Below are 26,317 nucleotides of genomic sequence, written 5' to 3' on the forward strand. Positions count from 1 at the left end.
TGCTGTTTTTACATTGTGGACATTGACTACCCCAAATGTTAAATAATAGAAAGCCAACATTTACCTGGAAACAGAACAACAATGTATTTGGTTAAAGGAAGAAATAAAGATATTAAAGACATTTTAGAGTTTAATGAAAATGAAGCCACAACATACCCAATCTTATGCGACACAGTGAAAGCAGTCCTAAGAGGAAAACTCATAGCCCTGAGTGCCTCAAAAAGAAACTAGGGAGAGCACACACTAGCAGCCTGACAGCATACATAGAAGCTCTAGAACAAAAGGAAGCAAATTCACCAAGAGGTGTAGACAGCAGGAAATAATCAAACTTAAGGCTGAAACCAACCAAGTGGAGACAAAAAGACCTATTCAAACAATCAACCAAATCAGGAGCTGTTTCTTTGAGAAAATCAACAAGATAGATAAACCTTTAGCCAGACTAACTGGAGGGCACAGGGACAGTATCCTAATTAACAAAATCAGAAATGAAAAAGGAGACATAACAACTGAACCTGAGGAAATCCAAAACATCATCAGATCCTACTACAAAAGGCTATACTCAACAAAACTGGAAAACATAGATGAAATGGACAATTTCCTAGACAGATAACTGGCTTTTGGTTTTTCGAGACAGGGTTGCTCTGTGTAGCCCTGGCTGTCCTGGGACTCACTCTGTAGACCAGGCTGGCCTCAAATTCAGAAATCTGCTTGCCTCTGCCTCCCAAGTGCTGAGATTAAAGGCATGCACCACCACTGCCCGGCTCTTAGTTCGGTTCTAATCGGGATGTTGGGCACCTACTTGTTGCAGTAAATAAATCTCCAACCCCAATAAGGCCATGTGAAGAACACACATCTCAGTTATAATATTTATAAGCTGCACAGCTAGGTTGGGCAGATTTACCATTATTGTATTTCCCAGCTATGAGATCTCTTGCTACTTGTAGCTTCTCTAGACCATGTGGTTCTGCTGATCTTCCTTTCACCTCCTTTTCCTCAGTCTTCCTCTGACTGCTCTGTCTCTTCATCCCCTTTCCTCCTTCCTTTCTTCTCCCTATCCAAAACCTCCAGCCCCATCTTTCCCTTGCACTCTGAAATCACAGGCTCTAGCCTTTATTTGACCAGTTAAAATGGGGAGAAATTTCATATGAAGTCACCTGAGTGTGTTATCCACTCTTCCTTGAGGCAACCTATCTTAAGGAAACAGAATTGACATCAAAATACCAACAGCACCAGGGCAATCCACAACATGCACCAACTTGCATTCCTTTTTATTCTTTTTGTTGTTATTTATTGATTGATTGATCCATTCATTCATTCATTCACTTTATATTCCAATATCAGCTGCCCTGCTCCTCGGAGTGCCCCTCATCAGATTTTCTGCCCATTTCCCCTCCCCTTCTCACTTCCCAAGGAAGAACCCACCTTTGGGTGCTCCCCAGAGTACCTCCCACCTGAAGCACATCAAGTCTCTCTAGAACTAGGCACATCACCTTCTGAAGCCAGACAACTCACACCATTTAGGGGAACAGGATCCACAGATAGGCAGCTAGCAGACTGAAAGACAGCCCCTGCTTTAGTTGTTGGGGGACCTGCATTAAGCCTTGTCTGCACATTTGCTATGTATGCAGGCAGTCTATGTCCAGGCCATGCTCGCCTATTGTTTTTTTGTTTTTGTTTTTGTTTCTTTTGATTTTTGGTTTTTGGTTTTGGTTTTGGTTTTGATTTGTTATTTTGGCTTTGGGAACCAACACCCCATCCCCAGGGTCTACATGTATTGACTCTCTTGGTCTTCCTGTGGAGTCCCTGTCCTCTAAGGACTCAGCCCTTCTACCACTTTTTCCATAACACTTCCCAAACTCCATCTAATGTTTGGCTATGGGTCCCTACATCTGTTTCAGTGAGGCATTGCTATTAACCTCCAGGGGAGAGTTATGCTAGATTCCTATCTGCAAACTTAACAGAGAATCATTACTACTCAGGGATTGGTTCTTGGCCATGGGATGGATTTCAAGTTGGGCCAGTCATTCTTTGGCAGTTCCCTAAGTCTCTGCTCCATATGTGTACCTACACTTGTTGTAGTTGGGATGAATTTGGGGTCCAAGATTTTGTGGGTGGGATATTGTCCCTGTCCCTCTACTGCCTCTAGTGGAAGTGGCCACTTCTGGGAGTCTCAGCTAGTTGCCACCATAGACTCCCTGGGGTCTCCACCCATCCCAGGTCTTTGGTATATCCTAGAGGTTGCACCCTCCCTCCACACACAGACAGACAGAGACACACACAGACACACAGACACAGGGATACACAGACACACACACACACACCCCACACACAGACACAGACACACACACTTGGACGCTGGCTTAGAACTGAGCTAACCTGAGATAAAAGCATCCCCACTCCTGAATATAAACAACTAGGGCAGTGCTCTAAAGATGCAGAGGGTGGAAATCAAGTGTGGAGTGGGTCTAAGAGGTCTACAGAGAGATAACAGTGAGGCTCCCTCCCCACTGCCTATGCTCCAACAGGAGGCAGGACCAAGGCATGAGGTTGTGCCAGTGCCAGTGCCACAACACAGTCTCCGGTTGCCTGATCCTGAGAGAAGGACCAGGGACCCCAGGGCTGGCTGCCTGAGATGGCTTCACAGCTGAGGATCAACAGCTTTAAAATATGCAGCTAAATTTCTAAATCCTTCTTACAGGCACAGGGGTCTGATCTGGGCATCTCTGCCCCTAGTCAGGCTTCAGGCTTCTCTTGCCCGTTTTCCTTATCCCCGAGTTTGTATAGGACACTGTGCAGCCACACACCTTCTCCCGACTGCTTGTGTTGTAGGCTGCCTGAGATCAGTGGTACACATGCTGCAAACAGCAGCCCAGACAAAAGACAACCTAAAGCTCAGATGTAGAGAAGCCAACGGTCTTTCTACAGTCAGCCTCTTCATAAAAAGAATCGGAAAGGACTGCAAATGTCCTCAATCAAACACCAGAGGGAGGCAGACAAAGGAACAAGAACCCAAGGATCAAGACTAAGAATTCCACATTGATAGGGCAGGGAGGAGGGAGTGGGTAGGTGGGTGGAGGAACATCCTCACAGAAGCAGGGGGAGGGAGGATGGGATAGGGGTTTCCAGAGGGGAAACCCAGGAAAGGGGTTAACACTTGAAATGTAAATAAAATGAAAATTATAATAAAAATAAAAGGAAGACCACTCACGCCCCACCCCTCAGCCAGTGGTTCTCTTCTTAGCCCACTGTCTGCCAAGGAGCTGCTAGTCCTTGTCTCAGATCTCTTGGACTGACGGACTGGCAGAATAGGGAACTGGTGGAGTTGAGGACCAGCAGACTCACTTACCTATGGACTGGAGGACCAGTGGAATCCCAGAATCTTGGACAGGCGTCCTCAGCTCAAAGAGGCCGGACTTAGAGTAGTCGCCTTGAGCCTTGCATCTGAGACATTCCTGGTAGTTTGTACAACTGCATCCCAGAAGCTGTGTGTTTTCAGCACCTTCATAAGTGATGGCTGCCATTTGGACGACGACTGTTGGTGATGGAGCTTGTGGTAATAAGACATGCTTGCTCATAGTCCTCAGCAAGGACCAGTTTCCAGAAGTTTATGTACCCACAGTGTTTGAAAACTATGTGGCAGATATTGAAGTGGATGGAAAGCAGGTAGAGTTGGCTTTATATGACACAGCTGAACAGGAAGATCATGACTGCCTGAGGCCTCTCTCCTATTCAGACACTGATGTTATACTGATGTGGTTTTCCATTGACAGCCCTGATAGTTTAGAAAAGATCCCAGAAAAATGGACTCCAGAAGTCAAACATTTCTGTCCAAATGTTGCCATCATCCTAGTTGTGATCAGGAAGGATCTTCGGAATGAAGAGCACACAAGATGGGAGTTAGCCAAAATGAAGCAGGAGCTGGTAAAACCTGATGAAGGCAGAGATATGGCAAACAGGTGTGTTCAGCAAGATTAGTGATGGAGGGAGAGAGGTTTTTGCAGATAACCACGAGAGCTCCTCTGCAAGCTAGATGTGCAAGCTAGACGTGAGAAGAACAAGTCTGGGTGCCTCATCTTCTGAAGCCTTGTGAAGCACAGCCTCTTGTGGTTAATTTACTGGTCTTTTCATTAATCTATAATTTACCTAAGATTGAAATCAGTAGTCATCTTGCTACCAGTATTTACAGGCCAAGCATGTTTATTAATGATGTCCAACCTGTCTGATCAGACAGGGTCCTTCTGACACTGCTCTAACTGCCCTCTCTGTACTCTACTTGACACTAGCCGCTAATTCAAAGTTCTGTTTTTTTTTTTTAAGTTTTATTTTTATTAGATATTTTCTTTATTTACATTTCAAATTTTATCCTTTTTCCTCATTTCCCTTCTGAAATCCACCCTATCCCATTCCCCCTCCCCATGCTCACACATCCACCCACTCCCACTTCCTGGCCCTGGCATTCCCCTATACTGGGGCATAGAACCTTCACAGGATCAAGGGCTTCTCCTCCCATTGATGACTGACTAGGCCATCCTCTGCTACATATGCAACTGGAGCCATGAGTCCCACCATATGTACTCTTTGGTTCTTGGTTTAGTCTCTGGGAACTCTTGTGGTACTTGTTAGTTCATATTGTTTTTCCTCCTATGGGACTGAAACCATTTCAGCTCCTTGGATACTTTCTCTAGCTCCTTCATTGTGGACCCTGTGTTCCGTCCAATGGATGCCTGTGAGCATCTGCCTCTGTATTTGTCAGGTGTTGGCAGAACCTCTCAGGAGACAGCTATATCTGGCTCCTGACAGAAAGTACTTGTTGGCATCTGCCTAGTGTCTGGGTTTGGTGGTTGTTTGTGGGATGGATCCCCAGGTGGGACAGTCTCTGGATGGTCATTCCTTCAGTCTCTGCTCCGAATTTTGTCTCTGTAACTCCTTCCATGGTTATTTTGTTCCCCCTTCTAAGAAGGATCAAAGTGTCCACACTTTGGTCTTCCTTCTTCTTGAGGTTCATGTGTTCAAAGAATTTCTTAACTTCTTGCTTCTTTCTAGAGAGAGAAACAGTTGGTAAGTTGTGAACTGGGCTGTAACTACTTTATAATAAACATATCCTGCCTGTTTTCTGTCAGCTGCAAGAATTCTGGTGAGTCACTACTTCAGAGCTTTACTTCTGAACAGACTCCACCAGCAGAGCTCTGGGATGGGCATCCAGTTTTTTGCAAACATGCTCAGCCAGAAATGCCCAAAACCACTGCAGCTGTAGCAGAGTTACACAGTTCTGTAGTCTCGTGTTAGTTACCTTATAGTTACTGTGTAATTGTGCCACTTAATGTATGATACCAAAGAATAAGTATATCTACCCCAGACTAGATGTAGTATTTTTTGTATAATTGGATTTCCTAATACTGATCTCTCTCTCTCTCTCTCTCTCTCTCTCTCTCTCTCTCTCTCTCTCTCTCTCTCTCTCTCTCTCTCTTTCAAAGAGCATTTGGAAAAAAAGTCAGATTGAATGTTCAGTTTTAAAATTCCCATTTTGTCACTTTCCCTGATAAAATATGGCCATACCTCCCCTATTCAGCCCTATATATCATTCCAATACTCCTTTCCAGACTGGACTAAATAAATAGGAATTTGGTTTCACGCCTGAAGTAGTTATACTTTGGAGGTGGCATAGCCCTTCTAAGATGGACTGCAGGGTCTAGCTCTAAGTCACAGGGCTCCTTTCTCCACATTATATCCAAGTTGCCTCCCAGAGGAGCCACCAGTTCTTATGGTGGCTGTGGGTGGGGCTAGAGGGACCTCTTCTCTACAGCTGACTATACTTCTTTCTGAACCAGTTAATTTTTCCAACTAATAGAATAAAGACAGTTTTCCAAAGATGAAAATAAAAGACAGAAAAGATGGCAAACTGCTCTTCGATTGTATGTGATGCTATTTTGAACATTTGAAAAGGGTAGATTTAAAAGAAATTGACATTTTGCCAGCTATCATTACTACTATGTTAAGTTTCATTTGTATCTTCATTTGCTATGTCTTCACAAGACAACAACAACAACAAAACAAAAAGCAAAAAAAGGAAAACAAACAAACAAAACCAAAACAGTGCCCTGGGGAAAAACCCAGGAGCCTTGGGAAAGGATTTAAAAGATTTTATAAAACAGAATGAGAACAGTGCTGATGAAGACTCTTCAGATGGCTGGGAGACAGGAAGAGAAAAGGGCTGCCCTTCTCCAGGAACAGTGACTGGAAACCTGAGGGCCACTCGAGCAGTTACCTTGTTTGTCTTGTGTGTGCCTCTCTATTTTCTCTGACTCTAATCAGCTGATTAGCTTGGTTTTGGTTCTGAAGACTCCATGAAGGAGTTGTCTCTCAGGTGTTGCCAGAAGCGGCAGATAGACTTGCCATAACGCCGCGGCAAGGAGAGTCCTGGAGGATGCTCCAGACTCTCACCGGGAAGTCAGATCCAAGAGGTCTTGACTTCATCTGGGGTTAGTGGCAAAGAGACCTCTACCAAGTTATTCAGTGTATCTTTGTGGTGCTCATGGCAGGAACACATTGGTATTTTATTTTTCATTTCTCTTTTTGCGTGTGGACTAGTGTCAGAGACCATCCCATGAGAAAGCAAGTCCTTCACAATCTCCCTGACAGGCCAAATGGCCTTGTGCTAGGAGCTGGTTATCACTTCCTCCTCCCTATTCCCTTCCTGGCACCTGAGGCTGTAAAAGCTGAATTACAGTCCCCTCTTTGCTATTTCTTCCTGAACTCCCATGCCATCCAAGGAGTTACACCTTGAGTTACACCTGAGCCCAGCCTGACACCCAAGGCTGTCAAGGAGGATCTATGTTCCCCTGGCGCCTGACTTTGGCCCCCATGTCAGCAGATGCCCGCTTCTTTGTTCTTTGTAAAATTCCCCTTCGACCCCTCCCCTATTCCCCACGATGTATGCTTTAAAATCAAGGCACCTCAGCCTAATAAATGAGACCTTGACAAATTTGCTTCATCTCCTGCCTCTCCTTTCCTTCCTCCAATTTCCTTCCAGGTTTGCAGTCCTCCTTGCACCCACGAATAACTGAATCCCGAGGGACGGGATAGATTAGGACTGACATTATTTTTGGACAGATTGGGACATGGACCGTCCACCCCTCTGAACTTTACTCTAGAACATTGGAAGGAGGTTAAGACTAGAGCTCACAATCTTTCAGTAGATGTAAAGAAAAAGAAATGGACTACTTTTTGCTCCTCAGAGTGGCCCTCCTTCCTGATTGGATGGCCTCCTGAGGGTTCTCAAGAGGCGCAATTTTGACTCTGGTTCAAAGAGCCACACTGACTAGATCCCATGTATCATCCTGTGGGAAGATTTGGTCGCCAATGCTCCTTTGTGGGTTCACCCTTTTGTTTCCTTGTCAGGACCTATGGCCATGCCAATCCTTGCTCCTCCTTCAGGACAGGCCCAAGAAACAGGTTCTCCCCACTATGGATACTGATTGTCTCCTTCTTTATCCCCATCCCCCTTATCCTCCCTCTCTTTGTCCTCAGGCTACTTAAGCTGCAGGGCCTTTGGCCCTACCCGTCCAGCCTAGGGAACCGTGGGACTTACTGTCCTTGTCCCTTCCCGGGTGAGAGGGACCTGCCCAAGGGACTCAGAGCTGGGGGGTGGGAGGGAGAGAAGGGGTCAAGTCCTGAGGAAACCCATATTCTGCCCCTCTGAGCCTACAGTCCCCTGATGAGCAGGGTCATCAACCCTTACAACATTTATATAACTGGAAAACTCATAACCCCTCATTTTCTGACAATCCTCAGGGTCTGACTAACTTAATTGAACCACATGGGATGATTGACAGCAACTGCTTCAGGTTATTTTTACCACAGAGGAAAAACAGCACATCCTCTAAGGAAGTTGGGACTGGAACTCAAGCAGGTCAAAAAGCAGGAGCTGGTGCAGAGGCGATGGAGGGATGTTCTTTACTGGCTTGCTTCACCTGGCTTGATCAGCCTGCTCTCTTATAGAACCAAGACTACCAGCCCAGAGATGGTACCACCCACAAGGGGACTTCTCCCATTGATCACTAATTGAGAAAATGCCTTAAAGATGGATCTCATGGAGGCATTTCCCCAACTGAAGCTCCTTTCTCTGTGATAACTCCAGCCTGTTAATCCAGGTGTTAATTCAATCTAGAGAGTGTCTTTTTTTTTTTTTTGTAGGACATGTTTGAGTTTATACAATGCTTCCTGGTCCTATTCATGAGGGTAACTGTTGGTTGATTCTCTGACAAAGGTTGTTACTCTCTCAATGGAAGCAGTAAATATTGTTTTAAAACATCTGGCCTTTGAGAGTGCTGCACCCACTTTTCTATCTCTTCTAAAGACAATTAAAAAAATCTGGAAATGTATTTAAAGCATTGAGGTTGTTACTTCATATTTTCAAAGTGTACCCATTGCAACAACCTCACAAGGTTGGGGCACTATCCAAAATTGTACTAATCAAGGACAGAAAACATTTAATAAATCAGACTTGGTTCGCAACAGTTATTCAAGTAAGAAGCCTGGACTTATCAGCAAACAATGTCCTGGTAAAGCAGGAGGTGCCATGAATTTTAATGCTCCTGACCCCACTCAAATCGAAAATCCAACGGGGTGTCATAGCTGTCCACTGGCATAAGGAATGCCAAACTAACTTTCATAAAAAATGGTACTGCCTTATCTGGTGATACTATAATCCTTAATAGTACAGAAATTTTATCAAACCAGGGAAACTGTGACGAGCCTACCTCTGGCCCCTCAAACAATAGAGGTAATTCAACAGCCTCAGGTGACCAACCTATTTATCAAAGAAGGACTATCCAACAGCTGCAGGTAGCACAGGACTGTACCTCTTCCACAAAATATTTACTCACAACTTCTCCTCAAACAGCAGGTTACCTTAACTTGTAAGATCTCTCTCTCTCTCTCTCTCTCTCTCTCTCTCTCTCTCTCTCTCTCTCTCTCTCTCTCTCTCTCTCTCTCTCTCTCTCTCTCTCTCTCTCTCTCTCTCTCTCTCTCTCTCTCTCTTTCTCTACTGGATGGAACACAGGACCCCCAATGGAGGAGCTGGAGAAAGTATACAAGGAGCTGAAGGGGTCTGCAAGCCTATAGGTGGAACAACAATATGAATTAGCCAGTCCCTCCAGAGCTCATGTCTTTAGCTGTATATGTAGCAGAAGATGGCCTAGTCGGCCATCATTGGGAAGAGAGGCCCCTTGGTCTTGCATACTTTATATGCCCCAGTACAGGGGAAGGCCAGGGCCAAGAGGTAGGAGTGGGTGGATAGGGAAGGGGGGTAGGGGTAGGGTATAGGGGAATTTTGGGATAACATATCTAATAAAAATTTTAAAAACAATTTGGAGGGGGGCGGTTTCCAGATAGTTTCTCTCTGTATAGCCCTGGCTGTCCTGGAACTCACTTTGTAGACCAGGCTAGCCTGGAACTCAGAAATCTGCCTGCCTCTGCTTCCCAAATGCTAGGATTACAGGCATGTGCCACCACTGCCTGGACAACTTTTAAGAACCTAAAAGAAATTTTCCTTACACCAGAATTTTTTGCACAACCAATGGAGCTAATGACAATAGCCATTTTCTTTTAAATATGAAGGACAATCCCCCTTTTAAAAACTGTGTAACTGTTTTACAGCTATTTTGCAATTTTAGCCCCAGCTTTCAGAATTACAAGTCTTGCTTCAATTTAGAAATTGCCTTTTCTCTATTGGACATGTTCAAGTTCATTCTATGTTTCCCGGTCCAATAAGTGGAGGTAAGGATTAATTTAATTTCTTAACAAAAGCTTGTTGCTTTTCCTAAGAAGGTAACTTAGCATGATCTTACATTACAAATCACCATTGAACTCAGAGAAACTGCTCCTGCATTCCTGCAGAGCTGTCAGCTAAGCTTGAGAATTAACCCCGGATGACCCTATGTCCTTGTGATTTAAAGCAGACAAATGTTACATATGTCCTGTCTTTTGAAAGTTAGCTTTTACTCCTGTAGGTATGTACACTTAATTCTCATTGCTATTTATGTCTTTTCCTAACTTGGGAAAACTTTTACTGTTTCAAAGATATGATACAGTATTTGTTCCATTAGTTTATAATACCAAGGGCTTAAAAATCAGACAATGCCCTTGCCTAAACTTAAAAAGCCCTTAAGAATTGGTGTTTGACTGATTCTTAGCTTCTCACTGACATCCCCTATAATTCACAGGGACATACTATTGAACAGTGAGGTCATAGACCTTAAAAGATATAGACATCTTTCTTTTCCTTTTTTTTTTGGGGGGGGGTGGATTTTTGCAACAGGGTTTCTCTGTGTTGCCCTGGCTGTTTTGGAACTCACTCTGTAGACCAGGCTGGCCTAGTACTCAGAAATCCACCTACCTCTGCCTCCAAAGTGCTGGGATCCAAGGTGTGTGCCACCACTGCCTAGCCGTTATTTTATTTTCTGAGCCTTGAACTTGCTTATGGTACCTCTTGCCTCAGCTTCCCAGCTGCTGGGAATACCACATACCCCGCTCAGTATTTTACTTTAAAATGTGCCAAAGGTGCCTCTTGGTCTAAAAATCTTGATATTAAAATGTTATTGCCAATATTAAAAATAAACATTCATTATAAATTGTACTTGAAATATATGACATTTTGGGGTGATGTAAATAAAAGTAGAACTCAACCCTTAGTAGTGCAGCACGTCCCTGAGACCAGTTCTAACAGACGCTGAAATACTGGGTTTAAATGAAGAATCGAGAAGAGGCTGTTGGCTGGAATGTTAGATGAAACAAATCTTTTAAAATCCACATGGGGTAGGGAGAGAGAAATCATAGGTACCCAGGCAAATCCCTGAGCCAGTAAGGCCCTGTAGAGTAATAGAATTGTTACCTTAAAATCTTATCACTAACTTTATTATTATTATTAATTACTACGTTGGTTCCTACTGCTGGGAAGCTGTTCACATGACTCCTTATACAGGAGCCAGCAAGCTGTAGGCTTTCTTCAGCCTTGCTCTTCCTAGAGTTGGAGAGTAGTCCCTCCCTGACCTGGTGGGTATAATACAGCAGGTGGCCTCCGTTAATGCTTACCTTTTCATTGTGGTTTTAAAAACTACAAATCAAGTACTTAGTAGTAGCTTTTTACAAACGTGCTTGTAGATACAGCTTTACCTGTAAACATGTGTGTAACATTATTTAGCTGCATTGAGTTTGTAAGTGCCTTTACCTAAATGATTTGCCTTTCATCTAAAAGTAGACATTTAGACATTGCTCTTTGTTTAGTGCAAAATACTGAGTTTTTAAGTTAGACTAGGCATATAACACAGTGAAGGTGCTGTGTAGGCTTTTAGGCAGTATGACCTTTAGCACATAGTTCTATACCAGTGCTTAAAAAGAAGTGTTTATTTATCCTTCACTAGTTATTCATTAGGCATATATTGTTATGTGAGATTAACTCAGTAGTGTGTGGTTTTATATTTCTGACATAGTGTGATCTTTTTAATAGTACAGTAGGCATCGTGTCCTTTGTGGTCTGAAAGTGCCTACATCTTCCATTTAGCCCTTAGTGTGGGAAAGGAAGTATATGATAAATTGTTGGCAATAGCTATATGATGTGTATTTGACTTGAGGGAGAAAGACTGCTCCTGAGAGGTTCCTCTGCCTACAACAGGGCCACAACAGATGTAGGAAATCTTCATCACGCTGTGCCAGAAGATCAGAGCCCTCCAGAATCAAGGATAGAGCCCTACCACTACCACCCCATCCCCCAGTGAAACAGTATATCTTTTACATAGAATTTTATTTAAAATGTATATGCTACCACAAAGGATAAGAAGTTGCATCATCTTATGAAAATATTGTTACTGAGATCTAGCTTGTTTCAGCAACAGTTTTCATCTAGGTTGAAAAGGGGATAGTTTAATAGGAATAAAAACCTCCATTCTTTTTATATTTTTTGTGATCTGTATTTACAAAGGATTGAAGTAAGCATTCCACTAACTCACAGAGTTGAACATTTAGAAGGCAGTTTTATGCGTGCTGTCAGGCTTTTACTTTAGTCAGTCTCAATGAGTGACATAATATGCAGTCTCATGTATGTATTGAATTTAGTGGCTTAATGAAGGCTATTTACATACAGAAAGCTATCTATCTGCATTCATCATAATATACTTGATTCTTTCAGCCAGAAATAAATTGAATACAACTGTATTATTTAAAACTCTAGCTGGAGGAGTCTTAGATGAGTTGGCATTGCTGTTTGCTGGCATTGGAGCCGTAACTAAGTTGGTTGGTTTTGTGTATGAGGATGGTTAAGAGAGTCACTGTGCACAGTTTACATGGTCAGCACTGCTGTTGTGAGAAACAGTGTTAACTCACTAGTCACTTTCTGTCATGTCTAGACTTGTGTTGAGGTGTGTCACATTCTCAGCCCACTTTGTGTGATAAGCAAAAACATAGTGGGAAAAGCTTTTTAAATAACAGGTCTTAGCTTTTTAAAATTGGAGGTTTCAAAAACAAGAGATGCTGAAAAGATGTTACCTTTTACATTGGTCAAATCATTAGGTATGCTCTGACATCTTAATTTTCTATACTTAAAAGTCTGGGTATTAGAAATATCTGTATAAGTATATACATAATTAAAATGTAGCTCAGAAATATGATTCAACAGTGGACTTTTTTCTTCTGGAAAAAATATAGTCCTATTGTATCAAATTTATTTTACTTTATTATGGCTAATATCTAAAAAGAATGTTTAAGCTATTTTAAATTCTTGTGCCTCTTCCCCCAAAGGATATTTAAAAATATGATCTTATATTAACTTTATATTCTCTCTTCATAAATTTTGCCTTAAACATTGTGCCTTGTTTTATTAGAATCCAATTCTGGCTTTTGTAACAACATTTTATTTTAAACAGACATTTACTTTTTTAAAAATCCTTATAATGCTTGTATTTGCTATATCACTGCTTATCTGTTTATTGAATTTATTGAATATACAACTCCAAACATTTAGCATTTATTGTATATACTAGATAAAAGAGAAAGTAAAGATACAGTGTGTTCTACTGAAAAAAAAAAGATATGGAATCTAAATTACAAAATAAAATCATAATTAATCATCTCCTTATGATACTTTATAGAACAATAAATAAGTATATTTTTTCAACTTTCCTAGCCCCTATAAAATAAAGAAATACTAACTGAATAATAAAAAAGAATGGATGTTTTTCCGGGAGAAGCTCTGTTTATATATTTACAGGACCCTGTAGATTGCCTGACCAGCTGACTGTGCCAGTCCTTCTCCATGGACAGAGACTTCTACACCTGCCACTTCCTTCAAGCCTACTTCAGAGGCTGAACTAAAATTTTCCTATCTGAAATCTATCATCATTTGCAGACTCTCAACCATGCCAGAGACCCCAGCAAAAGAAACCCCACAAAAAAGACACTGAAGGCTGGGCAGTGGTGGCGCACACTTTTAATCCCAGCACATGGGAGGCAGAGGCAGGCCAATTTCTGAGTTCAAGAGTAGCCTGGTCTACAAAGTGAGTTCCAGACAGCCGGGGCTATACAGAAAAACCCTGTCTCGACCCCCCCCCGCCACTCCCCCCAAAAAAACAAAAAAATAAAAAGAAGACACCAAAGATGTGTTTCCTGATTGCATCTGATTGGACTTTTAACGCTATACCTACAGGATACAGGGGATATAAAATCGTTTAATATAAATCTGTATGTATCATTTCCTACCAGAATGCTTTTTGACAATTGTATAACTTCACCATGGGTCTTAATGCTTTTTCTCATTGTATCCTAGCTACCTTATGCTTTGTCACCAATTACTTTCTCAGTCTTGATGCAATGCTTTTGTTTTGTTTTGTTTTGTACAGACTGTTAATTCTCTTTCATGACCTAAGGGATTTACCTAAGCTGAAGTTATCTTAGACATTACAACCTAAATTTCTTTTTATTTCTTTTTTTTCTTATTTATTTATTTTTTTTATTACGTATTTTCCTCAATTACATTTCCAATGCTATCCCAAAAGTCCCCCATACCCTCCCTCCCCCCCACTCCCCTACCCACCCATTCCCACTTTTTGGCCCTGGCATTCCCCTGTACTGGGGCATATAAAGTTTGTGTGTCCAATGGGCCTCTCTTTCCAGTGATGGCCAACTAGGCCATCTTTTGATACATAGGCAGCTAGAGTCAAGAGCTCCGGGGTACTGGTTAGTTCATATTGTTGTTCCACCTATATGGTTGCAGATCCCCCCAACTCCCTGGATACTTCCTCCAGCTCCTCCATTGGGGGATCTGTGATCCATCCAATCGCTGACTGTGAGCTTCCACTTATGTGTTTGCTAGGCCCCGGCATAGTCTTAATAGAGACAGCTATATCTGGGTCCTTTCAGCCCAATGTTGCAGCGGTATGCAATGGTGTCAGCGTTTGGAGGCATATTATGGGATGGATCCCTGGATATGGCAGTCTCTAGATGGTCCATCCTTTGTCTGTGTAACTCCTTCCATGGGTGTTTTGTTCCCAATTCTATGAAGGGGCAAAGTGTCCACACTTTGGTCTTCCTTCTTCTTGAGTTGCAGCTTCTGCTGCCTCTCTAGTCCAACAGTACACACTGCTAATCATGTTTATTCCTTGACAAAAAATATGTCTTTAGCACTGTTTTCTCAGGATAGAATTGATAGAGGTTTGACAGATAGAAAATGCTTGCCATTCTTTACATAGGAACTCAGGTCCATAATTTAAAAACCCATTTAACTATCTCATGTCATGCCAATTTTAAATGGATTTGTATCACCCCTCTGCCCTACTATGGGTCAGAAATGTTCTGGGAACAGATACAAGCACATCTACATGGTGTGTGGAACAATTCACAGCTTGCTATTGATATGGATACTTTACATTCCCAGATCAGAGCCATCAGTCACTCCAGACTGATGAGTTCTTCAGTAGCAGAATTGGCTAATTGTCTTTCACATTCAATCATAAACTTTGTTAAAAATAATTCTTTATGGAATTTTCTTATAACTTTGGGAATTATTACAGGATTGGTTATTCTGCTTCTGTTTCTTCTTCCAGTCATCTTCAAGTGCTTAGGATATGCTATCAGTACTGCTCAAAGGGAGATATATAAGCTTCTTTTATATTTCTCAAAGAGAAGAGTTGTCAGGAGCCATAATGGGACAAGCTGATAACTAGCAGGTGATCATCCTGAAGTGGCCTGCCTCGGAATAGTATATTATCTGTGACAGGTGAGCAAGGCTGTGAGGGACTCATTTTAGGAAAGATTCCTGCTATTAACATGCTTTTCCTGTTATTATTGTACATATACAACAATCACTAAGTACTAGCACACCCCTTTGGAGTAGATCTCTGCAGGTCCACGAATATGTACTGTATTGTAGTAATGCTATATAGACAAATAGATGACTTAAGTCTTAATGATGATCCTATAAGAATTCCTAAAATTATATCTGTGATTATTAAGCTTTTCTTATTAATGGTACTGCTAGTAAGTCCTTTTCTGATAATCAAAGCTGCAATGAGAACTTTGTCAGTCTCCCAAGGGTCACCAGTTAATTTTGCTCTTTGATGGTAACCAGACTTTCTCCTGCTCAGAGCACATTCCAAGCGTTTGTAAAACAATTAACCACAGGTCATTAAAAGGGAAATAATGATTTATTAGAGGTGTTAGGACAGAAGATAAAGTATTGACTGGGTTTATCTATACAAAACTTCACGAATAACTTATGGTTTTAGACCTTCAGTGAACCTGTGCAGCTGAGACAGGTAGTGGATGTTTAGCTAGATAATTACTCCTAATGGATATGCATGTAAGCCTTCCCTGTTGTAAACTTCTATTTCAATTTATGATTCGATTTCCTGTGTGAACTTGTGATGAACTATGTAACCTGTGATCATATGTTCTGAAAGATGTATAAGTACTGAGGACAAAGAGATGAGAGAGATAATAGATGAGATGTTTTTTGGCCTTTCCCCACTTAGGCTAGAATCCTTTCCCTTTCCCCACTAAGAGAATTTTTCCTTTTCCCTACTTAGGATCTTTTCACTTTTCCCCTTAGATAGCCTTTATAGGGTACTTTTACAACTTAGTAATAAATTACGACTAAGTAATAACTTACAACTAAGTGTCTTCTCTCTCTGTGACTTCTGACTAGCAGGCTGAAAGTTAGAGCACAGCAGTTCCTGCTGAGATAGGACAAAGGCAGCATTGCTTAATCTTCTGCTGTTAGGCTACAGGTGTTAATCGCCTAAGACAGCAGTCTTTTACCATAAGAAAGAGCAAGGAAGTTTTGAGGACTTTTTAGATGTTATCCTCAGCATTTCAGTACAATTAGAGAGCTAGAAAGCCAGAAGACCCCCAGACTTTAAAGCCATTACCAGAGTCCTACTCTGTGACTCCACCACTACCCTGCCCCAGGGCCCAGAGTAACCCGGTATGTCTCCCATGAGACCAGGTAGTAGGAAAGAGGCATTGCCATTTGCCTATCCAGACATGTGTGTTGGTCGTACACACTTGCCATTAGTTGGCTAAGTAGAAATTCACTATTAAACCCATTGTGCTCTTTTACAAATTTCCTATCTGAAATCTATTATGTGAATCATTTATTGGAATCAGATGTTACAGTTGAAAGAATGCTAAGGAGAGATATGCCCTGGTATGGCAACCATAACTAGACTTGAAAGGAAATCAGTACTGGAGATGCTCCCTACCTGGGAATTAACCTGTAACTGAGGGCATGGAACAGGAAGTCAGAACAGTGTTCAGTCAGAGATCTGAAGAGAATAGCTCTGTTAAAGGAGAATCTCATATCCCCACAGCTACTTATAAAGGAGCCCACCCACATTTAAATTAGGACTATTATTTGAAACTTTGGTTTCTACTCTAGGTTAGAGACCCAGTTATTGAGAGTGTCATGGTGTACTGAAGAAGAAAGGTATAGAGAGGAAGGTTTTTCAGTGGACATTATAATGAAAAGATCATGTGTAGCTTCCTGGGTTTCTTCTCAAAATTTTGCCCACACTACCTGAGGAAAAGGGGTAAGATATGTGTCTGTGAAAAACTGTGGGGAAAGAAGTATAGCAGTTCTTTTAAAAAGTAAGAAACTATAAGCTATAGACCTGAGTTTCAATTTCAGAAAGACCATTAGCTCTCACAGGCATTCTAGATGCAATCATGCTGACTCACCTGGCATGTCTGACAGCAATTGCTCCAGGTCCTCTTTGTGACAGAGGAGAGATAATTGTGAGACCCATCAGGGAACTGGTTCCAGTAGCAAATGGCCCGCCCACTCAAGTTCAGGTTGATATAGATGCAGCCTTTCCTTGGACAGGGATTTTAACACAACTGTTAAAGGTAAGGAGAGGTGCTGGGTCTACCAAAAGATAATGATGGGGGCGGGGTGGGGCTCTGAGAGGCCACCAGATGGATCACAATCTTACCTAAGGTGAGCCAGGTGATGCAGGGGAAGAGTGAGAGTCCCAGGAAAGACCTAGAAAGACTTTTTGAAACCTACACAGCCTACACTGCTTTTGACCCTGAAGCCAGGGAGCATCATTCTGCTGTGAACATGGCTTTTGTTAACCAAACTACCTGCAGCATCCTTTGGAAGCTTCAGCCAGTGAAAGGCTTTGTGGCCTGTCTCTGGAACCCAAAAGCCAGCTTCTGTTTGCCTTTGAATGGCAAGACTTGGAGAGAGGCTTCAAGGGACAACTGACTGGGCCACTCCTGCCTCAAGGTTTCAAGAACTCATCCTATAATGCCAGGAAAATGTTAAACCAGACAGGAGCTGATCTGATGCAATCTCACAGCAAGGTCTTTATTTTAGTTAAGATAGCTCAGTCTCTCAGCTCACCTCAGACAGGCCAGGACAGTTTTTGGTGGAGAGAGGAGCCCTGAACATCATTCCAAGGCTTTATAGCAAGCAGCAGGTGGCTGGGAGTGGGGAGGGGGAGGTACTTTGGGGTATTCGGGGGCAGGTGGCAGGAATAACTGCAAACATCTAATTGGAAAGCTACTATGGCCTTTAGCATAATTGGCTGGTGCTGGGAATCAAACTGTAAAATTAATTTCTATTTCCCTCTATATTGGTGGTCATTAGGCAGGGTGTGGGCTTGTAATCTGGCGGTACAGATCTGTTGGGGTAATAACCTGGAGCAGCTGGTCTTGTTCAGGGTGTAACCTGGAAATGCTGGTCTTGTTGGGGTGAGCCTAGAGACCGGAGCTAGGCTTGGGTTTTGTTGGGGGAAACTAACTTGGAAACTAATGCTAGGTATGGGCATGTTAGTTTACCTGACTTCAAACTTAGGTCAGGTTCTCTAAAATGGAGTCTGAATTTAAAATATTTTGGTCTCTCCACCTACTGCCTTTGAAGAGGCACTGTATGAGGACTCGGCTGAGTACCTGTGGGCACACCCCCAAATAGATGTGCTCCAGTATGTATTGAGAGCCCCCGACTTGGAGACATGTCAGGAGGCCACATGAGACCTCCTACAGGAACAGAGTCAACTTGGCTAAGAAGGCCCAGCTTTGTCAACATGAGGTCACCTACATATTCAAAGGGGACTGACCAACACATGCTGTCATACACCAGGAACACACCAAACTTAACATCCCAGTTACATATCCCATAGGCAAGTACAGAAATTTCTGGGATATGATGGGTTTGAAGACTTCGGGTGCCAGGGTTCACTGAGTTAGCCAAACTGTTATATGAGGACTCCCAGGGCCAAGAAGACAAAATAGAATGGACCCTTGAGATGGACATGGCTTTTAAGACTCTAAGAAGAGCCTTATTGGAGATGCCTGACCTTCCCACCTGTATATGGATGAGAGAAAGGGGATAGAAAAGGGGGTGGCTCACCCAAACTTTGGGACTATAGAAAAGATCTCTGGCTTACTTATCTAAGAAGCTGGACCCGGTGGCCCAAGGATGGCCTGCAAGACAAGGATGCTGACAAAATAACCACATGGCAGGAACTTATCACCACCCCCAATGCTATTGAGGGGGCCCTCTGGAATCCACCCAGCCAGTGTGCCAGACTGGTGCACTTTCAAGCTCTACTTTTGAATTCCCCTCGCATAAGCTATAATACACTCTCTGCCCTAAAGCCAGCCACCCTGCTATCTGATCCACCCTCAGATGTGCAGCATGATTGCTCTATAGTTCTGGGATACATCCAGAATGTCAGGGAAGACTTGATTGACATACTCTGGTCAGATGAGGGATGAATATACTTAATGGATAGGAGCAGCGTCATCCAGAATGGAATCAGGTCTGCAGGGGCAGCGGTAATGGGCTTGGACTCTGTTATTTGGACAACTGCTTTGCTGCCAGGAACTTCAGCCCACAAAGCTCAACTAAAGGGCCTAACCCAGAATTGAAAACTGGAAAAGGGAGACATAGATGGGCTTATTCACTGCTGAAGGAAAAGCCATCAAAAATAAGGAGGGAAGCCGGGCGTGGTGGCGCACGCCTTTAATCCCAGCACTCGGGAGGCAGAGGCAGGCGGATTTCTGAGTTCGAGGCCAGCCTGGTCTACAAAGTGAGTTCCAGTACAGCCAGAGCTATACAGAGAAACCCTGTCTCGAAAAACCAAAAAAAAAAAAAAAAAAAAAAAATAAGGAGGGAATACTTTGGTACTCAACAACGAAATGAGACAATGGCTTTGCTTTAATTTTTATTGACAGATTTTTTTTTGACTATGCAAATAATCTCTACTGGTAAATTCTACTTTAACAATAACAAGGCTATCTTAACAAAGAATCATTTTGGAACAGTTAAAGTTTTCTTGTTTTACATTGAAGAAGAATTCATGGATGGGAAGTTAGTCATTATTTCACTTTCCCCCCAACCAATGTATTTCAGTATTCGGGTAATGCAGTAAAACTTAATATTTGCCTTATCTCCTAAATCAACATATTTCTTTTAACATTTAGAGAACATAGGAATAACATCTTATTTTTCTTCTTAGAAATAATGTGTGGTACACAACTTAAGACTTTAGTACCTGCCTCCACTTTATATCTGCTTTCTCCACGAACTCCATGGGATCCCCCAAATCTTGGTATTACTACTGTATGATTCACGAGATGCACTATACAGCCTATCCCTAGGTGAATGCCCTCTTACTTGTCTGCCCTCACGCTCAAAGTATTCCCTATCTCTAGGTGGAAGCACTTCTTGTCTACCACTACATTCATAGTCACTTGAATTTATGTTACTTCAGTTGCTTGTGTATGTTTCTCCTCTTCCACCAAATCCATCTTGTGAGTTGCTATAGTCATCATAGCGGTTGTTTCCACCTCTTGCAGATGGTGCCTCATGGAAGCTTCCTGAAGTAGATAAATGACCAAGTAAGAAAACAGCTTTAAGGCTGTACATTTAATCAGTTAAGAACACTGCAATAGCAAATACTCCAACCACCTAATTAATGTATAACCCATGTTACTTTTCTCTGTATGTGTAAAATTCATTAAGATGGCATTTATTTACCAAGTAAAATAGGACTCTTACCATAACTTCCATATGTATCTCTGTATGAATTTCCACTTAAATATTCAGAGAAATCTCTATCACGTCCTCCACGATAGCCAGCATGCTCACTAAGTTTTAAAAGAAAGTTTTAGTTAACATAAGAAATAACAGTTTTGCCTGGTGGTGGCAGCACACACCTTTAATCCCAGCACCTGGGAGGCAGAGGCAGGCAGATTTTTGAGTTTGAGGCTAGCCTGTTCTACAAAGTGACTTTCCAGGACAGTCAGGGCTACCCAGAGAAATCCTGTTGAAAGAAGAGAGAGAGAGAGGGGAGAGGATAAGAAAGGAGAGGGGAGTGGAGGGGAGGCGAAAAAGAGAAAGGACAAAAAAGAAAGGGAAAGGGAAAGAAGGAAAACGAAAAAAGGGGAAAGGGAGAAAGGGATATGGAGAAGGAAAGAGAGAAAGGGAAAGGGAGAAAGGGTTAGAGGGACGGAGGGAGAGAGGGAGAAAGAGAGAAAGAAAGAAAGAAAGAAAGAAAGAAAGAAAGAAGGAAGGAAGGAAGGAAGGAAGGAAGGAAGGAAGGAAGGAAGGAAGAAAGAAAGAAAGAAAGAAAGAAAGAAAGAAAGAAAGAAAGAAAGAAAGAAAGAAAAGAGAGAAAGAAAAGAGAGAAAGAAAGGAGAGGGAGAGGGAAACTGAAAGGAAAAGGAAAGGAAAAAGTAAAAGGAAAGGAAGGGAAAGGAAAAGAAAAGGAAAGGAAGGCAGGCAGGCAAGCAGGCAGAGAGGAGGGTAGGGGAAGGAAGGGGAGGGAATAGAGAATAAAGAAATTGTAATACCTGAAGACTTTAGATGCATGATCTTCCCGAGAGCGGTAATTGCCATAGTCAAAATATCCCCTAGATGTTGATGTGTATTTCCTTGAATAAATTAGAAATTAAAAATAACCATCCAAACTTTTATGTGAGAGTTTCTCACTGTCCTAGAACTGGCCAATTAAAGAACTGGCCAGTGAATCCAGGATACCTGGAAAAATATCAATGGGCACTTCTCCAAATAAGCTCAGACAATGATCCGGAACATAACTTGGATACATGAATATGCTAATGAAATACTGCTATTAGGCTTGCTAAAATTTAACAAACGCAGACGATGCAGTATTTGGAGAGGAAGAAACTTCATAAAAATTAAAACTTTGACCATCACTGACAGGAATGTAAAAGGGTTCTATATACTACATTACCATATTGCCCAGCACCTCAACTGTAATACACTTAAACTAACTGAAAATAAGAGCTCTATTAACGATATATAAATGTCCTTAGCACCGCTACAACACAAAATCGTGCTTTAAAATGACATACATGAGAACACAATATGTAATTAATATACATAATTAATAAATATTAAATAAAATTAATTCATAAGATGGGATCTGATGCTCTCTTCTGGTGTGTCTGAGAGAGCAATGGTGTACTCACATAAAATACAGTAAATAAATCTGAAAAAAGATTAAACCTTACAAAAGGATTAAATCTGAAAATTATGTAGCTCAAATAAGAATACAGTTAACTGTGCTTCCATTGATATCCTCTCTGTATTTACAGAATTGAAACTGACTGTATAATTGGAAGGTATTTACTTTGTGTACTACAGTAGGTAGTATACTTTTGAGATTAGTCAGACATAGGAAATGAGCGTGAATTTCAAAGGATATCCTCAAATGTTGGTTCTCAGGTACATTCCACATTCTATTTGAACAGTGTCTCTAACTGTCCTAAAATTTTTCCATGTACTGCTGTCAGACCCATGAGAGTCTTCCAACCAACATAAGAGTTGATTAATCAACACAGGTGAGATTATAGGTTTTATGCCTAACTTTTTCATTGGTTCTGAGTATATGAATACAGGTCTTCGTCTTAAGAAGTAAATACTTGGAAGATAATTTGCAGAAAATGTTGTATGCATTTATCTATTTATTCACTGTGTATATAGAACCCAGAAAACCTGTTTTGTTTTTTTTGTTTTTTTCCCAAGATGTTGTGGCATTTGGACATCCTCTTAGGTCTCATGAAAGTTACTCAACTTGTTAAGCCATCTCACTAGCCTTGGAAAACAGTCTTAATGAGAACGGATATAAAAGGTTTTGACACTACATAGAATGTTCCTGTATGATACTAAGTACAGTAATTAAAGCATTTTTTCCTTCAACAATGGGAAATTTAACCATTCTGCTATTTTGTCTTTACCTATCATTAGAAGACTGGCCATAATCCCTTGGTAATGGATACTCATCTCTTCTGGAAGACGCTTGCTCTCCTCTTGGCATATTTCTAGAAATCTCTCTTCGATGTGGTTCTGGACATTAAGTTTAAAAATTACTATACAAGTATTTCAAGTTGCAGATGGTTCAAAGTAGTAATAAAAACACTGGACTTTCTCTGCAAAATACCTTTTACAAGGCATACTTCATTCTTTAATGAAGCTGTATTGGTAAACTACTTCACAAATGCAATATAAACATACTGTTGTCAGTGTAATCAAGCATCAATCTGCCTCTTATTTTATGCACGAATCTCTCTCGTAATTCATATTTCACAACTTTGTATTTTAATGGTCTTTACTCAAATTTTTCTTACAACATGCTTAATTATGTTGATTTTATAAAACCTCAATACACTAATATTCAGATTTTTTTCTTTCTTTCCTTCTTCCTTCCTTCCTTCTTTTCTCTCTCTCTCTCTTCTCTCTCTCTCTTTCCTGTCTCTTTCTCTTTTCCGTCTCTCTCTCTCTCTCTCTTTCTCCCTCCCTCCTGCTCTCCTCTCCTTCCTTCCTTCATTCCTTTCTTTTTTTTCCCCAAGAAAGTGTTTTTCTGTATAGCCTTGGCTGTCCAGGAACTCACTCTGTAGACCAAGCTGGCCTCAAGCTCAGAAATTTGTCAGCCTCTGCCTCCCAAGTGCTGGGATGAAAGGCGTGCACCACTACTGTTCGGCTCAAATTTCAATATCATTCTGGCTAAAATCTTTGGATAGATCTACAAATGCAAAATTTTCCTACATATGTATGCCTGTGCATATGCGTGTGTCTTCTAAGAATGTGATGGTCAAAAACTCATAGGCAATTAGACTTTTCTCATTCATTATAAACTGCATTTCCACAAAAATGTCTGCTTGGCATGTTTTTACCTTGTCCTCTCAGTCCAGTATTGCTTCTTGTCAGAGCAGAAGTTGCATATCTTTTAGAAGGAGGACCATCCCTTTTTGAAGATGGACTTCTTTTAACTGCAAAGTATCTCCCAGAAGAACTCACATTGAAATTAGGAGTATATCTATCACCACCTGTATTTAAAGAAACATCTTAGCTAAAGGGAATCAATACTTCAATGAGTAAGTTCTAATCATCACTTGTAAATCTTCCTTTAACAATACTGTATTCTCAGCAATTAGTACTTTTTCTAAATTGGTAAAATTTACTATTTCCTTTTGTAACTAGAATTCAAACAGTATGTAAAGATGGCTTTAACATTTATAGCATAGTTTGAACACTACACTGTGTTTAAAGAAATGACAGAGAACTGGCGTGAAAGGGAACAAAAATCTGCCAATTAAATATATCTAAATTTCAGAGAAAATAATCACTTCATTATTAGAAAGCAGATTTTTATATATTTCTTGTCTCAATACTTTGCAAGATACCTCTATGAAATAAACTGTCATGCAAATATAAGCCCAAATATCAACCAAAAACATAAGAAATTTTATATAATAGTATTAATACATAGACATGCTGAACAATTATTATAATTTACAAATTAGGACTCTCTATGAATATTAAGTATTCATAATTAAGTATGTTATAATCATTTTAGCTTAAAAAATCAATATACATCTAGTGTCCAATTATGAATAAAGTGTGTATTTTCATACAGGTGAGAATAAAAACTTAGATTTAACCATTTAGATCATTTGGAGAGCATTATAAAATGTAAGTCTACTTCAGAAATATCACCTATCTCATCTAACAGCCCTTACTTGGATATTTAATGTTGGTGAATACAAAAAATTATAGATTTTATAAAAATAAAATATGAATTTATTTTCAAAAGTAATAAAATACTCTTGACCATTGCCTATAAAGCATCCTAATGTGTCGTCATCTTCTCATCATACATCAAAAGTTAACATGTAAAAAAGTTAACATTAAAAATTTCTGTTTCTTTTAAACTCTTCCAGAGTCTGAAACAGTCTTGAACGCTGCAAGGTTTAGATAATTCTAGGAGGATATATTTGTGTTCAATAGGCTTATATACAAACTGCCATCAAAAGAAGAAATGAACAGTTTCCAGATAAATATACAACAATAAGTATTGTCTGATGAATTCTTTTTATTTGAAATGTACTTCTGAGTTCTGGACACTTTAAGGCAATTTTCTTTTCTAACTGGTATAGTTTTAACTTCCCAAATAGTTAGAATTACAACTCACATTCAATACTGGCCTCTAAAGTACAAAACTAAAAAACAAGATTAGAAATAAATCTGGCTGCTCAGTGTAGGGGTACTGAAGTTCTCCCGAGGACCTGTGTTCAATTCACTGACAGCTAAAACATGTAACTCTAGGATATGAAACCTTCATACAGACACAGACACAGAGGCAAAATAGCAATGCACATAAAACAAGTTTTGCAGAAATTCTGTTGACTATATAAGGACAAATACTTAATGTCTTAAAAGAACACTTTTGCAATTTACACTCTGGTGTAAATTCAATTTTAAATTAAGACATCTGTTATTTACACTAACCATACAGTGCCTTTAATTTTTCTAATTAAAGGTAACTGCTCCAGTCATGAGAATGTTAAATAAAAGTCGTAGTGTTTCTACTTCAGTCACACTGCTTCCACTATGAAAGTTACCCAAATTCCCTTCACATGAAGGACGACTTCTTGCTCTGCTTCTTCCTCCTCTTCCACAAATCAGAATTCTTGAAGCACCTCTGGTTCTTGAAAAGGATGGTGGTCTCCTCTTACTACCACTTTCAAGTGATAATGGTCTCCTGGCTTGTTTTACTTTAATTCTTTTTCCATCCAAACTCTGAAAAAGACAACAGAAACAAATTTAACTTACATACTTTACCTTTTACTGCATCAAACATGAGGTTTAGAATGTCTTTCTTAATGTAAATATACACAAGTTTTTTTTTTATCAGAATGGAAAAAAATTGAGACAGAAACAGAGAATTGTAGTATTTTACAATCTGAAAAATGAAGCTTAAAATACAGAATGGCATGTTGAGAGTCCAAAGAAAAAAAATCATTTAAGTGCTGGAAGAACAGCACTTGTAAGTAGATTATCCAACTCAAAATAATCAATCTTAAAAACATACGTACAAGTAACATTATACACACTGAGCAAGCTGTATTTGTATGTATTTAGGAGTATATATGTACATCTATGTATGTGATAAACTAACGAAAAAAAAAAAACCCAAGAATAGGAAAGAGAAAAAAAAAAAGATGACAAATTATACTATTACCCTCTCCAAATAAAGGAAACAATTTAAAAAAGTTACTTGAAAAAAATGGAGAAAAATTACCTTGAAAGTAATGTTAAAAAATACATTGTTTCATATAGAATATGCAATTTCTAAAAATTTTGATGCAGGTAAACAAAGAGCATGTGTTGAATAAAAGTCACAAAAACAATACTATAAAGTAAAAGTCAGTCATAGCTAGGTTTCAAAGAATAAAGAGAATTCCAAGTTGGTAAAAATAAATGAGTTAAGGTAGTAACTCTAATTATTCTGACAATCAA

General features: G+C 40.4%; 2 pseudogenes; one reads left to right on the plus strand and one right to left on the minus strand.

Annotated features, from left to right (window-relative positions):
• Positions 1-3,510: 3,510 nt before the first annotated feature.
• LOC146999860 (transforming protein RhoA pseudogene) lies at positions 3,511-3,975 on the plus strand (annotated as a pseudogene).
• A 15,814-nt stretch (positions 3,976-19,789) lies between these two features.
• Positions 19,790-26,317, minus strand: part of LOC146999861 (RNA-binding motif protein, Y chromosome, family 9-like) — a 9,629-nt pseudogene continuing 3,101 nt past the window's right edge.

This window comes from Mus caroli, unplaced genomic scaffold (assembly GCF_978045245.1).
Source record: "Mus caroli unplaced genomic scaffold, Mus_caroli_1 scaffold_34, whole genome shotgun sequence".
In the NCBI taxonomy this organism is placed as follows: domain Eukaryota; kingdom Metazoa; phylum Chordata; class Mammalia; order Rodentia; family Muridae; genus Mus; species Mus caroli.